Source organism: Pelophylax lessonae, assembly GCF_965119305.1.
Source record: "Pelophylax lessonae genome assembly, chromosome: 11".
NCBI classification, from domain to species: domain Eukaryota; kingdom Metazoa; phylum Chordata; class Amphibia; order Anura; family Ranidae; genus Pelophylax; species Pelophylax lessonae.
Window position 1 is genome coordinate 122,884,779 of NC_138778.1, and position 16,102 is coordinate 122,900,880.

General features: G+C 48.7%; 1 protein-coding gene and 1 pseudogene across 2 annotated transcripts in view; one reads left to right on the forward strand and one right to left on the reverse strand.

The window, feature by feature from the left end:
- The window catches only part of LOC309567171 (NACHT, LRR and PYD domains-containing protein 12-like), a 37,115-nt pseudogene extending 25,129 nt beyond the window's left edge, over window positions 1-11,986 (forward strand). Inside the window, exon 5 of the transcript XR_014226118.1 lies at window positions 11,256-11,986. The product of XR_014226118.1 is annotated as an NACHT, LRR and PYD domains-containing protein 12-like (transcript). The remainder of the gene's footprint in view (window positions 1-11,255) is intronic.
- LOC309567170 (uncharacterized protein) overlaps window positions 1-16,102 on the reverse strand; it is a 563,610-nt gene that overhangs the window by 223,057 nt on the left and 324,451 nt on the right. The gene's annotated exons all lie outside the window — the stretch shown is intronic.

Here is a 16,102-nt window from a genome sequence, read left to right on the forward strand (position 1 = left end):
GGCTAGCCTCATTCCCAATTCAGTTTGTCTTTTGCCTAGTTCAGGAGTAGGCAGGCTTCCCTGTGCTGGGGCTACAGTCTCAGCCTTTTCTCTGTTTTTCATTTAATTTTATTTTCTGCTAAGTGTTTTTTCTTTACACTGATAGCTTTTTATTTGTTCCTGCGCTTAGTTTGTCAGACTTCGGAAGACTACAGCGTTTGCGGAGCTGGGAGTCGGACTGGTTGTTCTAGAGCCTTACAGAATCCCAGCCCGCCATCGAGCGTTTAGCAGGCTATGCGTACGCACAGGCCTCGCAAACGACCTGTCCCTGTCCTCAGGGACAAAGCCCGTGAAGTGGCCACTTCGCTAGGATCCGCCGCGTGTGGCAAACATCCTGTTTTGGCTGACGGCACCCCACCACCCACGCTGGGAGACTTCCCGCCGCAGAATGGCACCCACAAAATCGCATGGATCAGTGAGTACCATGCTACCCCCTCTGTCTGTGACATTGTGTGCTGGGGGTGTGTGTGGGGCCTTCACTCCTGGGGATGGCAGTCTGTGTAGAGTCTGTGTGATCCCCTCATGTCTGTCCGTGTGGTCCCTGTGTCTCCCTCACGGTCCCTGCTGGGGCGCTATCTGCGGTCATACCACGCTGTGGGGGGTGTGCGGGGGTCCCTGAGCCCCTTGGGATTGTGTGTGTCACTTTGGGGTACAGACATAGTTAATGGGGGCCGCCGCCATTTTGGATGTGGGCAGTCAGCTCTGGCTTCAGTGAAGGACAGTCAGCAGCCATTTTCTAAGTGTAATTCGCGCTCTTCGGGCGCCATCTTGCGTGTGGCACTGTGTTTTATTCAGGGCTCGGCGGCCATTTTTTCGAAGCCTCCCCATTACTTTCTATCGGTGGCCATTTTTTGTTAGATCAGACCGTTGTTGGGCCTCTAGCGGCGTGACATAATTTCCTTCATCCTGACGATCCGATCGTGCTGGGAGCCTGGTAACACTTCTGGGGGGCTTGTGTGCTGTTTTTTTTGGGGTACTACCTTGCTGGCAGTGTGTATTAGGTGCCTTAGCACTATAGACTTGTTCTTATTACGGTGCATTGCGGTGGAACCGCCGCTGTCACTTGTATTAAAGGGCCAGCGCCATACACATTTTTATCAGTGGGTATGGAGTCCCAGGACAGCAAATTCCCCCCAGCTCTGGTGGAGGGATCAGGTACGCCTGAATCCTCTGCCATGGGCTCCCTTACTGTGCACTTGCGACTTTGGCGTCTAAGGTGGATCTGTTGATGTCTGAGCAGACCGCTAGAACACGGCCCAGACTGTCTCAGTCTTCTGATTCTGAGCTGGATATGGTTGCCACGGACTGTGTGCCCCCTGAAGGGTCTCAGTCCTCTCATTCAGAAGGGGAGGTGGAGGAGGACGATGAGGGGGAAGATTCCCCCACTGGGTCGGCCAAAGAAAGAGCTGCTATGTCTGCACTTATTAGTGCTGTTAAGGATACGTTACACTTAGAGGATGAGCCCCATCCGCCGTGTAAGCGGTCTTCTTTTAGGACCCGCAGAACCCAGAAAGCGCCTCAGGTATTTCCCTATCCCGCTGAGTTTCACGGAACAGTGAACGTACACTGGCGCAATTTAAAGTGCACCTTTGTGGTACCTAAGCCGTTTCCGTACTGTTGTCCCTTTGCGTCTCCAACGGATTCGCACTGGATTGTGGCCCCTAAGGTGGACCACACGGTATCCAGATTACTCAAGGCCACTCTGATGCCCAGGGAGGCTTATCCAGTGCTTAGAGACCCGACGGATAGGCGGGTGGAATCTCTTGCCCGCCACTCCGATGTGGTGGCAGGTTCCTTGCTGAAGCCTGTGTTCGCCTCAGTAATGGTCTCTCAGGCTGTGGTGGAGTGGACTAAGGTGCTCAAACGCACCCTTGTGGCTGATTCCGCCCCTCCTGCTACTTTGGAGATGGTGGACCAAATTGTTCAGGCGGTTTTATGCCTGTGTGATGCGGCCTTGGATGAGGCCCCTTTAGTCTTACGCTTATCTGCTGTCGCAGTGATAATCCGTCGCCTTGTGTGGCTGTAGAGCTGGTCGGTCGACCAGACTTCCAGAAAGACGGTGTCTGACATCCCTTATGCAGGGAATCGCCTTTTTGGGGACTCCCAGGACGATTTGGTGAAGGGGGTAACTGGGGGTAAAAGCGCTCTGCTGCCCCATGTGTCCAAGGGTACGTTTTTTTCCACGGTAAGCGGGACCCTTCCTTTAAAACTAACCAGGGGTCCTTTCATGCCTTTAAGGCACATGACAAGGGCGAATTCTTCAAGGCCTCTGGTGGCCAGAAGAAGCTTTGGGCGGGCAAGTCTATAGACGCCCACTCTGGTACGGCAGCCCCGTCCGCCATTCAGGACAGATGGGTTCAGGAACTCATTTGGTCGGGGTACAAGATTGAATTTCGATCACGCCCAGCAGACAGATTCTTTCCCTCAAATCTTCATTGACCCCAGATCGTTTCCAAGATCTCCAACGGACGGTTCAGGATCTCCTCGCCCAGGGGGTGATCGTCCCGGTGTCACATCGGGACAGGTTTTCGGGGTTTTTTACTCTAATCTGTTCACGGTGCCCTGAAAGGAGGGCAAGGTGTGTCCGATTCTGGACCTAAAATTTCTAAACCGCTTTGTGCGGGTTCAAAAGTTCTGTATGGAATCCCTCTGATCGGTGGTGGCCTCTTTGAGCCCCAGAGATTCCTGGCTTTAATCGACCTCAAGGATGCTTTTCTACACATCCTTGTATTCGAGGGTCATCATTCGCAATCGTGGAGGAGCGCTATCAGTTCGTGGCGTTACCTTTCGGTCTCGCTTCGGCTCCAAGGGTGTTTACCAAAGCTTTGGCTCCTGTTCTGGCCCTGTTGCGGGCGTAGGGGATCGCAATCCTTGGATATCTGGACGATCTCCTGTTAAGGTCCAGTTCTAGTTCCAACTCGCTTGCGCGATCTGTCAACCACGGTTCAGACGCTCCAGGAGTTCGGGTGGGCCATCAACTTTCAGAAGTCGACATTGCTCCCTTCTGTTCGTCTCCCTTATCTGGGAATGGTCCTGGACTCCGCCCATGCAAGAGTTTTCCTGCCGGAGGACATAATCTGGACTCTGCTCAACGAGGTCAGGTCCCTCAGGGACAACGTATCCTCATCACTCAGGACCTGCATGCGGTCCCTAGGATTGATGGTGTCAGCCTTCGAGGGGATGCCATTTGCACAGTTCCACACGCAATCTCTGCAAGCGGAGATCCTAGCCAGGTGGGACAGGCATCCTCAGTCCTTGGACAAGAGGATATCTTTGAGTCACTGGGTCAGAGCGGACCTGGCTCCAGTCTCCGGCTCTGACGGAAGGGAAATCCTTCCGGCCGATGTTTTGAAAGGTGCTCACCACGCACGCCAGCCTGTCGGGCTGGGGTGGCGTCCTGGGCAAATTGTCTGCCCAAGGCACTTGGTTGGAGGAGGGATCGTCTTCAGGGCCACCCTGTGCGGGTGCAGGTGGACGACACCACTGCGGTGGCGTACATCAATCACCAAAGGGGCACCAGGAGTGCTCGGGCAGCCAAGGAAGTAGCCGAGATTTTGCCTTGGACCGAGACCCGGGTCTCTGCGCTTTCGGCAGTTCACATTCCGGGTATGGAACACTGGCAGGCCGACTATCGGTGTCGCCAAACCCCAGACCAGGGGGAGGTGTTTCCGATGCGGTGTGCGCGATGGCGCGCCTCCTCTAAACAACAAGGTGGGAAGGCTCGTTGCAAGAACACGCGATCCTCTGGCAGCCGCCTCGGACGCGCTGGTGGTACCTTGGTATCAGTATCGCCTGATTTCTGCCTTCCCCCCCGATCCAGTTGTTGTCACGGTTCCTTCGCAGGTTGGTCTCGGAACCAAGGTTGGTGGTCCTGGGGGCCCGGACTGGCCGCGCCGGTCTTGGTACGCGGACGTCATGCAAACGGTCGTCGAGTCTCCCTGGCGGCTCCCCTTACGAGACGATCTGTTGTCTCGGGCTGATCTTCCATCCTGCTTTACAAACGCTGGCTTTGACGGCGTGGCTGTTAAAAGCCAGATCTTGAGAGATCGGGGTCTCTCGTTGGCGGTCACTCCTACCTTGCTTAGAGCTAGGAAGGCCTCTTCCGGTAAGATTTATTATCGTACCTGGAAGGCTTGCTTCCACTGGTGCGAATTGCAGGGTTTCCATCCTCACTACTTTTCGGTGGCGAGGGTGTTCGCCTTCCTGCAATCCGGTGTGGACCTACGTCTTGCGCTGTCCACTATTGAGGGTCAATAACCCCTTGGGACTTGAATTTGGTTCTGTCCGTTTTGCAACGTCCTCCCTTTTAGAACATCCGGGAGATTCCTCTGCCTGCGCTGTCACGGACAGTCGCCTTTCTGGTGACGATCACATCTGCTCGCAGAGTGTCGTAGTTGGCGGTCCTATCTTGCCGCTCCCCCTACCTGGTGGTTCATAGGGATAAGGTGGTCTTGCGACCTCATCAATCCTTCCTTCGGAAGGTGGTGTCTGAAATTCTTCTCCGTGAGGCATTGTTTTGCTTTCGCTGTGTGCGTTTGCCTTGCATTCCTCGGATGTTGTCCGGGTGATCGGGGTTACCGGTCGTCTACTGAATCCTTCAGAAAGTCGGATTCTCTTTTTGTCCTTCCTGAGGGCCTCGGAACTGTATTGCTGTGTCTGCGGCAACCATTCCTGTCTGGTTCAGACGGACGATTGTACGGGCTTATTCGCCTAGGGAACGGGTTCCGTCCTTCCCTGTCCCGGCGCAGTTTTGTGAGCGGTGGGTGCATCTTCGGTCTTTCGCCATCAGGCGTAGGTGTCCTGGGTGTGCAAGCGGCAACCTGGTCGTCAGTGCACACCTTTACATAGTTTACGGACTTGATGTTTCGGTGTCGACAGATGCCTCCTTTTGGCCGCAAAGTTCTGAGTGCGGCAGTACTTTGGGGGGAGACATGGCGTTTTTAGCCTGTCCCCTCCTGTGGGTTTTTTTTCCCCCTTGGTTATTTTACCTTCCTCCTGTTGAGCTTTCCTGTTACCCAGTGGGTTACCTTTCTGGTTCAGATAAGGTTCTTTTATCTGACCTTGGGTGCTTTGTTACCTTGAGAAGGTTGCGTTTCCCACCCCTCATGTCTACACTGCTTTGGGACATCCCATAAGCGAAGACTGTATGAGTGGGAGGCGACTGTCGGAGGACGTAAGAGAAAATTTAATTTTTGTAAAATCTTACCGTAAAATTCCTTTCTCTGAGTCCTCTGACAGTCGCCGCCCCCACCCCTCTTTTGGAGTTCATGGACTATCTACTGCTTGCTACTAAACTGAATTGGGAATGAGGCTAGCCGGGGGTATTGGACCAGAGGGACAGCCCCCTGTAGGTGTGTCTATGCAAAGTTTTGTGTTTTTAACAAAATCTTCTGCCTAGCTTACTCCTGTGGATAAGAGGTCAATACCCATAAGTGAAGACTGTATGAGTGGGCGACGACTGTCAGAGGACTCAGAGAAATGAATTTTACGGTAAGATTTTACAAAAATTCAGTTTTTTTAGTTTTCAGGGGTTAACTTTATTGGAGAAGGAGGGGTTAGGCTGCGCAGGGGGTTCTTTACAGTAAGGGCAACAAGATTGTGGAATTCTCTACCACAAGTAGTAGTAACTGTGGGAAGTATGGCTACTTTTAAAACACTGTTGGATGTACATCTCAAGGATCATAACATTTAAGGATATGTGAGATGATTGCATCCACACACACCTATGGGGGGGGGGGGGGGAGGAGAGAACAGGAGACATCCTCATACTAGTACATGTTACAGCAGCCACACATCAGGAGGGGATTGGGGGAGGAGAGAACAAGAGACTTCCTCATACCAGTACATTGTAAAGCAGTCACGTATCGGCGGGGAAGGAGAGAACAGGAGACTTCCTCATACCAGTACATGGTACAGCAGACACATATCGGGGGGGGGGGGGGGGAGGAGAGAACAGGTGACTTCCTCATACCAGTACATGGTGCAGCAGACATATATCGGGGGGATGGGGAGAGGAGAGAAAAGTAGACCTCCTCATGCCAGTACATGGTGCAGCCAACACCTATCGGGGGGAGGGGGTGGGGGGAGGAGAGAACAGGCCACTTCCTCATACCATTACATGGTACAGCAGACACATATCAGGGGGGAATGGGGGAGGAGAGAAAAGTAGACCTCCTCATGCCAGTACATGGTGCAGCCAACACCTATCGGGGGGAGGGGGTGGGGGGAGGAGAGAACAGGAGACTTCCTCATACCAATACATGGTACAGAAGACACATATCGTGGGGGGGGGGGGAATGGGAGGAGGAGAGAACAGGAGACTTCTTCATACAAGTACATGGTACAGCAGACAGACATCAGGGGGGATAGGGGGAGGAAAGAGCAGAAGTCTTCCTTATACTAGTACATGGTACAGCAAACACATATCAGGGGGATGGGGGAGGAGAGAAAAGGAGAACACCTCATACCAGTACATGGTGCAGCCGACACCTATAAGGGGGGGGGGGAGAGGAGAGAACATGAGACTTCCTCATACCAGTACATGGTACAGCAGACACATATCGGGGGAGGATGGGGGGAGGAGAGAACCGGAGACTTCCTTATACCAGTACATGGTACAGCAGACACATATTGGGGGAGGGTATGGGGAGGAGAGAACAGGAGACTTCCTTATACCAGTACATGGTACAGCAGATACATATTGGGGGTGGGGGGATGGGGTGAGGAGAGAACTGGTGACTCCTCATACCATTACATGGTACAGCAGACACATATCAGGGGGGGATGGGGGAGGAAAGAACGGGAGACTTCCTCATACCAGTACATGGTACAGCAGACACATATCAGGGGGGGATGGGGGAGGAGAGAAAAGGAGAGCTCCTCATGCCAGTACATGGTGCAGCCAACACCTATCGGGGGGGGGGGGTGGAGGAGAGAACAGGAGACTTCCTCATACCAATACATGGTACACAGACACATTTCAGGGGGTATGGGAGGAGGAGAGAACAGGAGACTTCCTCATACCAGTACATGGTACAGCAGACATATGGGGGGGGGGGGGGAGAGAACAGGAGACTTCCTCATATCAGTACATGATGCAGCAGACACATTTCGGGGGGTGGGGGGAGAAGAGAACATCAGACTTCCCCATACCATTACATGGTACAGCAGACACATATCAGCGGGGTGGGGGGGGAGGAGAGAACAGGAGACTTCCTCATATCAGTACATGGTACAGCAGACACTTATCGGGGGGTGGGGGAAGGAGAGAACAGGAGACTTCCTTATACCAGTTCATGGTACAACAGACATATATCAGATGAGGTTTAATGTTGAGAAACGTAAAGTAATGCACTTGGGCGTCAGAAACACGAAAGCAAGCTACTCACTAGGGGGGAAACCTCTGGGTGAATCTAAGATGGAAAGGGACCTGCGGGTTCTGGTGGACAACAGGCTTGGCAGTGGCATGCAATGCCAAGCCACTGCAAGCAAAGCCAACAGAATACTGGCATGTATAAAAAAGGGGATTCACTCCAGAAATAAAGAGATTATTCTCCCACTCTACAAGACTCTGGTCCGGCCACATCTGGAGTATTCAGTCCAGTTCTGGGCTCCAGTCCTCTGGAAGGACGTGCTGGAACTGGAGAGAGTCCAGAGAAGGGCAACAAAAATAATTAGGGGAATGGAGGACATCGGCTATGAGGAAAGACTACAAGCACTGAACTTATTCTAAAAGAGACGATTGAGGGGGGGGGGGGGGGGTATTATATCAATGTACAAATACTGTACTGGTGACCCTAGCAAAAGGAACAAACTTTTTAGAGAAAGGGAATACAATAAGACACATGGCCACTCACTAAAACTAGAGGAAAAACAGTTTAACCTTAAAATACGTAAGGTTTCTTCACTGTCAGAGCAGTAAGGATGTGGAATTCTCTTCCACAAGCAGTGGTATCAGCAGGGAGCATCGATAGTTTAAAAAAACTATTAGATGGGCACCTTAAAGACCACAACATACAGGGGTATACAATGTACGGTTAACAGCAAACACACACAAGCATCATATGTTGAACTGGATGGACTGATGTCTTTTTTCAACCTCAACAACAGCCAAGGCCAAAGGACTTTCAGACACACTTCCGGGCGTGGTTCGCTCTGCATCTTCCAAATGATTTGACATCCCTGGTGTTTCTTTGTTTCCTTTTTTTTGTGGATTCCCCCTTTGGCCTTGGCTGTTGTGCTATTCAATAGAGTTTAGAACCCATTAACATCTCTGGCCTGGTGTCTTGCCTGCCTTCCCTTTGTGGTCTCGTTGACCTCTTGTGTGTGCCTCCCCCCTTGCTGCGTTTGGGATCATGATGTACCACCTCCAAAACCTTCCAGAGACCGGACCTGTGTACATATGTTTTTAATTTTGGGCTATGTATAATTGACCTTAACATCACCGTAGGTACTATATACTCCACACAATAATGTACAACACCCCTTGAAGACGGATAACCTCCAGAAACGTGTCGGGTGTATCTATCCTTATGGCATTTGTCTGTTTTGCTATTATGTACCCTATTTACATGTGGTCATTTTTGGGTTAGCCACCCTATGGTTTTGTCTTTACATGTTCTATATATGTTCTATATGTGTTCTTTGTCCTTTTATTATCTTTGTAATAAAATTTATATTTTTTATATAAAACTATCACTACTATTTTTTCACTGCTATTTGCAAGTGATTGTCTAAGACCTTAAAAGTCCCATTGGGGGTTCTCCTCTGACTTCCTCATACCAGTACATGGTACAACAGACATATATCGGGGGGGGGGACGCATGGGGGGAGGAGAGAACAGGGGACTTTATCATACCAGTACATGGTGCAGCAGACATATATCGGGGGGGACGCATGGGGTAGCAGAGAACAGGAGGCTTTCTCATACCAGTACATGGTACAGCAGACATATATCGGGGGGGGGGGGGGAGAACAGGAGACTTTCTCATACCAGTACATGGTACAGCAGACATATATCAGGGGGATGGGGGGAGGAGAGAACAGGAGACTTTCTCATACCAGTACATGGTACAGCAGACATATATCGGGGGGGGGGGGGAGAGAACAGGAGACTTCCTCATACCAGTACATGGTACAGCAGGCATATATCAGGGGGATGGGGGGAGGAGAGAACAGGAGACTTTCTCATACCAGTACATGGTACAGCAGCCATATATCAGATGGGGATGGGGGGGAGGGAGAGAACAGGAGACTTCCTCATACCAGTACATGGTACAGCAGCCACATATCAGGGGGAGTGGGGGAGGAGAGAACAGGAAACTTCCTCATACCTGTACATGGTACAGCAGACACATATCAGGGGGGGTGGGGGGAGGAGAGAACAGGAGACTTTTTCATACCAGTACATGGTACAGCAGACACACAATTATGGGGGGGGGAACAGGAGACTTCTTCATACCAGTATAATACCTAGACCTCCTGAAAATACATACCTACCCCATCTGCCATACCTCTATATCTCCATATCTCTCATACATGCAGACAGGTACTGAAGATCGGGAAGTTCAATGAACTATGAGAGTGATCACCAGCGCCCTTTCAGTTCAATGAGAACGGCAAGCCATCTGCTGCAATAGGAGAAAGTAGTTGTAGTTCATTCATTTTGAAAACTCTGGGAATGAATTACGCGGCTATGTGGCTGGAGCCCCACACGTACGCACTGTTTTTAAATTGCGACAGTGGGTGCCGGGAGGGTATCCCCTGAACACTGTCACAGGGGGGAGGCGATCGAAGGGTGTGTGGGGGGGTCTGGGAAACTGCTGGAGGATGTTACACAATACACCCTAAATATGGGTGTACCATCTAACATGCTCTCAAAGGTTACCTTATCCTTTAACCACTTCTGGACTGGAAGGTTTTCCCCCCTTAATGACCAGGCCATTTTATGCGATTCACCACTGCGTTACTTTAACGGACAATTACGCGGTCATGCAACACCGTACCCAAATAAAATTGATGTCCTTTTTTCCCCACAAACAGAGCTTTCTTTTGGTGTTATTTGATCACTTCGGCCATTTTTATTGATTGCGCTATAAACAGAAAAAGAGCAACAATTCTGAAAAAAACAAACAATATTTTTCACTTTCTGCTATATAACATTCCCAATAAAAAAATTAAAAAATCAAATTTTTTCATCCTTTTAGGCCAGTTTACATTCTACTACATATTTTTGGTAAATAAAATTCCAATAAGCTTACATTGATTGGTCAAGTTATTGCGTCTACAAACTAGGGGAAAGATTTGTCATTTTTATTTTTTTTACTAGTAATGGCGGCGATCTGCGATTTTTAGTGGGACTGCGACATTGCGGCAGACAGATCGGACACCTAACTGACATTTTTGACACTTTTGGGGGGACCAGTGACATTACTACAGTAATCAGTGCTAAAAATATGCACTGTTACTGTACTGACACTGGCAGGGAAGGGGTTAACATCAGGGGCGACCAAAGGGTTAAGTGTGAGCCTAGGGGGTGCTTTTTACCTGTATGGGGGGGGGGGAGACTTGTGAAATGATTATAGAGACCTGTGATCCTATATAGAAGGATCACAGGATCTCTGTGATCATTTCAAAGAGAACGGTCAGCTGTGTTTACAACAACAGACCGTCGTTCTCTCTCAGCGGGGAACAATCGCGGGTGCCCGGCGGCAATCACAGCTGCTAGCCCGATGGATCAGCATCCCCGCTGCCTAGTGGGGGTGGGCACACACCCAGTATATCTGCAGCGGGCGGTTGGCAAGTGGTTAGGGTCCCATTCACACTTATCTGTTTTCATGCAGCAATATTCAGGGATTTTGCTGCATGGAGACGCATGTGAAGTAGAAATCCCATTATTTCCTATGTGGCCGCTTCCCATTGATGTGCCACTGTTAATGTGAAAGTTAATCTATATGAAGCCATTTACACCTCCAATGTGTGCATTACCCTGCAATATACCCGCAACGGTGTACCTCCAGACTAAGACTTTTCAGATGGGTGACAACTCACCTCCATTTCACTGGGGAGGTCCAACCAATATTCCATGACATCATCCACCCAAAGGTCCACACATTTCATTTGCTAAGACCCCATCCACTGATTATTCATTGGAATGTGTCTACTTCTGCCAGTCCTTGGAAGAACATTTAACCTCTCTTTCCTGTTTCTCCTTCTAGTATTAATCGCTGTAATGTGACATTATCGAGCTGTGATGATCTTTGCTCACTTATCACTACAAACCAAACTCTGACCAGACTGACAATAATATTGGACCATAGTGAGAAGATGTCAGACTCAGAAGTGGATCGTTGTTGTAGGGTCCTTCGGGATGCTGGCTTCACTGTGAATGAAGAGTAAGAACTGTTCTATGTGGGGTAACACACATGTAAGCCTTAGGATATGGATAGTAAAATGTGGACAACATTGGATGGTGATGAGATGATGGAAGTGGGATGTTGTTGGGAAGTCTTCTTGTGGGGAGATGCAGCGTGATGAGGCAGCAGTAATGACACAGAGTCTGGTTGCAGATAGCTCAAAACTTGTATTGCAGAGAATGCCAACTACAAACAACCTGGGTGGGAGAGAAACACTCACATTTCTGTTCAATGTAGAGATGCAGCGGGTAAAGATGCACCAAAAACATCTTTCTTCAGAGGGCAGAATGCGGCTTGGCCATTCTGGTCCCAATAGGGAGGCTTTATGTAGCAGGATGATGTGTCCCTAGCCTGTCTCTACTCATCCAGAACCTTTCCCTGACACTAATCACTTTCTTCAACAGACGGGTGGTCTTCCCTACTCTGGCCACTTTGCAAATGTGTACCAAAGCTTGGGAGCAGGGACCTTTAAAGACTCTGCTGACCCAAGATAGCTGCCAGGGGTCACCTTGATACAGCATAGCCAAAGTGGTGGGGGTCCTTTAAATGGGGGTGTGACAGACCCAACCAGGACAGGGGCTTTTGAAGGGGACTGCAGGGTAGCCTCTTGCCTACTGTCTATTGGCCATGGCTTTTGAGGGGGCTCTTTTCTTAGGAGGTGTGTGCCTGGGGGACCATTGGAGTGGTCTTGCTTCAGATTTTGGTCCATGTCCCCCTGAAGCACACAGACTCTATGAGCCTATGACCTGGATACAGATTTGGGTCCTTTCTGCCCAAACCAGCAATGACTGCTTTAGACTGTGAGACTCATAACAGATGGTAATATAGAAAAAATCAACCGTAAAGGCTGGCCTAGGCCCCAAATTGTATGAAAAAACCAAGGTACCGAGAAAGTATGGGTTTTAATGCCAATTGGGAAAAGGAAAACCAAGAAATCAATTACTTAAAAATGAAACATTTTATTGTATTCAACATATAAAATATTACAGTGTATAAATGAGGGACCACTGTAGGAGACAAGGAATCCCCCATATATTCACCAATAAATTAAAAACAGCACAGAAATATATCCCTGGTAGGGGAACAATACATGCTTCAAGCTGATGTTGATGCAAGAAGTCTGTTGATATTGACTATATGAAGGTCCCAATGAGCCAACGTGTTTCGCATCGGGCTTCGCCAGGACCAGAGAGACCGAGCAATACTGATATTTCTTGCTGTATGTGGGAGTATTGATAGTAGGCAGGGTAATCAAGTCCCTATGATGGCAAATATCTTGGAACCAAGTCTGTTGGTGTGAACCAGTCTCCGTATTATTTCCTCAGCTGGTATAGAGCCCCCGTATTGTCGCAGCAATCCCTTGAGTATGTACCTCTGTAGGGGTTCCCTCTCTTTGCAGCTTCACAAGCCAGAGAAGCACCGTAATGTGGCTCCTTAGCATATTGCCATAGAACATAATCCTCCAACCCATATTTGGGGTCCACTTTATTGGGGGGGGGGTTTCAAGGACAAGCCACGTGGTGCAGGAGTATACTGCAGTATAATCCAAAAGAGGGTGTGGAGACAGGATATTAGATAGTTTCAATTATATATCGTTCACAGCCATGATGTCATGTCCATGACTATCGGGGTGAACCTTCCGTGGAAAGTGGCTCTCCGTATATCCTGCCTCAGTAATATAATCAGCTCAGAAAAACCTGATTCTGGGGTCTCCCATGGTATCATTTTCCCGTTGTGTGCGCCTCTTAGGTGTAAATTCCCATTGTGATTCACCTATTGTTTCTGTCTGTCTGCTAATCCTTTAGAGATTAGGACAGCCCTAGAACTTCTTACTGGAGAACTGGTTCGCGAATGGTCTGGGTGGGCACTGGGTCACCTAAGCTTGTCCAAATGACTAGTTAGCTTGCTGTTTAATAGTGATGAGCCGAACAACCTCCTGGTTCAGTACGCACCAGGACTCCCAAACAGAGAAAAGTTTGGCTCCAAGCCGCAAACTGTAATTAAGTCCATGGGACCCGGGTGAACATCCCACCGAGCGCCCCGCAAATTTGGGTGTTCGTCACTTTAGCGAACAGGCGATGTTTGGGCCAAACGTTTGTTTGACTCAAACTATTCACCACTCTCTACTGTTTAATTAGATTACTGTTTATGTTGGCTGTTCCTTAGCTATATTAATTATCTTACTGTTTGCATAACGTGATCAAGCTCTTATCTGATTTTGTGTGGTATATAAATGTTCTGTGTGAATTCACAATAAAGAGGGTTCCAGTTTGCACCTAGGCTAGTGTTGCCTAGTCCTTGAGTGAAATTCTCTGCTATAATATCTGGTTCCTAGTTCCAAACTGGAGGAAGCTGTATCTTGGCGGAGGTACCCAGGCTGGATGCCAGGTGGTAAGTCACAGGGGGACATTATTCAAACCCTAAAGTATGAGGACAGAGGGGAGGGTTTGGTGTATTTTGCATACTGGTGTTACTTATGAAGAGATGAGATCACACATCCCACCATCTACATACAATCTACGTCAGATCTACTCCCAGCATTGGAGACCACTGACGTACATTGTGCGGCTGCAGATTTGTACATTACACTTCGCACACATTTCCAGGAGGACAGAAAAATTCTTCCCATTGGTGTGTATAAAAATGTCACTCATTTCTTACAGAGAACAGCATGAGCACCCCCTTAGCCATCAATTTTTACAGAACACAGTACGAGCCCTGGTGATAAAAAAAAAAAAATATCCGTGAATGATGAGATATACTTCAATGAATAAATAATGTCTCAATAAGTGCTCGTGCAAATAAATATATCTATTGATCAAGCATAAGCATACACAAGTGGGAATTAATCAAAATTAATAGTGCAAAAGTCCATAAAAAGTGGGTAATTTTCTTCTATGCTGTGCTGATATCAAGTGACCAAGTGCTGGTGCTTCAATATTATTAAGTGACTTGGTGCATTAATGGTAATTCTGGCCGCTCACATCCTGGTTTGGCTCACAAATTATAATGAGCCAAACCCACTTTTTGCACACACAGGTGCTGTTGGGTATGGATAGGTTGCTTCCTCCTGTCCTCCTGGATGAAGGTGCTTCAGGTAGGATGTACTGGCTAGACCCGCAGTGTCAATGACACAGTGAAGGGGATAGGGTTGTCACCTCCTCATAATCATCTCTCCACCATCACGATTAGGTACATGTATAAAACACAGCAATTTAGTGCTCTCTGTAACAACTACTTTATTGGGGTAAAAAATACAGCAAAACACCCACATAGACTGGCACTCAGCCAGTGCAGGCATTGACAGCGAAGATGTGTGCTTTCATTCATTACAGACAACAGTACAATCTCATCGTTTCCAACATTTCTTACAGGGCACAGCACAAGCTCCCCCTTTTCCATCATTTCTTAAGAGCACTGTACAAGCTCCTCCTTTTTTTATAGTTTCTTACAGGGCACAGTACGAACTCCCTCTTTTCCATCATTTCTTACAGAGCACAGGGGGAGCTCCCCCTTTTCCATCATTTCTTACAGAGCACAGTACGAGCTCCCTCTTTTCCATCATTTCTTACAGAGCACAGGGGGAGCTCCCCCTTTTCCATCATTTCTTACAGGGCACAGTACGAGCTCCCCCTTTTCCATAATTTCTTACAGGGCACAGTACAAGCTCCCTCTTTTCCATCATTTCTTACAGAGCACAGGGGGAGCTCACCCTTTTCCATCAGTTCTTACAGAGCACAGTAAAAGCTCCCCCTATTCCATCATTTCTTACAGGGCACAGTACGAGCTCCCTCTTTTCCATCATTTCTTACAGAGCACAGTAGGAGCTCCCCCTTTTCCATCATTTCTTACAGGGCACAGTACGAGCTCCCCCTTTTCCATCATTTCTTACAGAGCACAGTAGGAGCTCCCCCTTTTCCATCATTTCTTACAGGGCACAGTACAAGCTCCCTCTTTTCCATAATTTCTTACAGAGCACAGGGGGGGGGAGCTCCCCCTTTTCCATAATTTCTTACAGGGCACAGTACAAGCTCCCTCTTTTCCATCATTTCTTACAGAGCACAGGGGGAGCTCACCCTTTTCCATCATTTCTTACAGAGCACAGTAAAAGCTCCCCCTATTCCATCATTTCTTACAGGGCACAGTACGAGCTCCCTCTTTTCCATCATTTCTTACAGAGCACAGTAGGAGCTCCCCCTTTTCCATCATTTCTTACAGGGCACAGTACGAGCTCCCCCTTTTCCATTTCTTACAGAGCACAGTAGGAGCTCCCCCTTTTCCATCATTTCTTACAGGGCACAGTACAAGCTCCCTCTTTTCCATCATTTCTTACAGAGCACAGGGGGAGCCCCCCCCTTTTCCATAATTTCTTACAGAGCACAGTACGAGCTCCCTCTTTTCCATCATTTCATACAGAGCACAGTACAAGCTCCCCCTTTTCCATCATTTCTTACAGAGCACAGTACAAGCTCCCCCTTTTCCATCATTTCTTACAGAGCACAGTACAAGCTCCCCCTTTTCCATCATTTCTTACAGGGCACAGTACAAGCTCCCCCTTTTCCATCATTTCTTACAGAGCACAGTACAAGCTCCCCCTTTTCCATCATTTCTTACAGAGCACAGTACAAGCTCCCCCTTTTCCATCATTT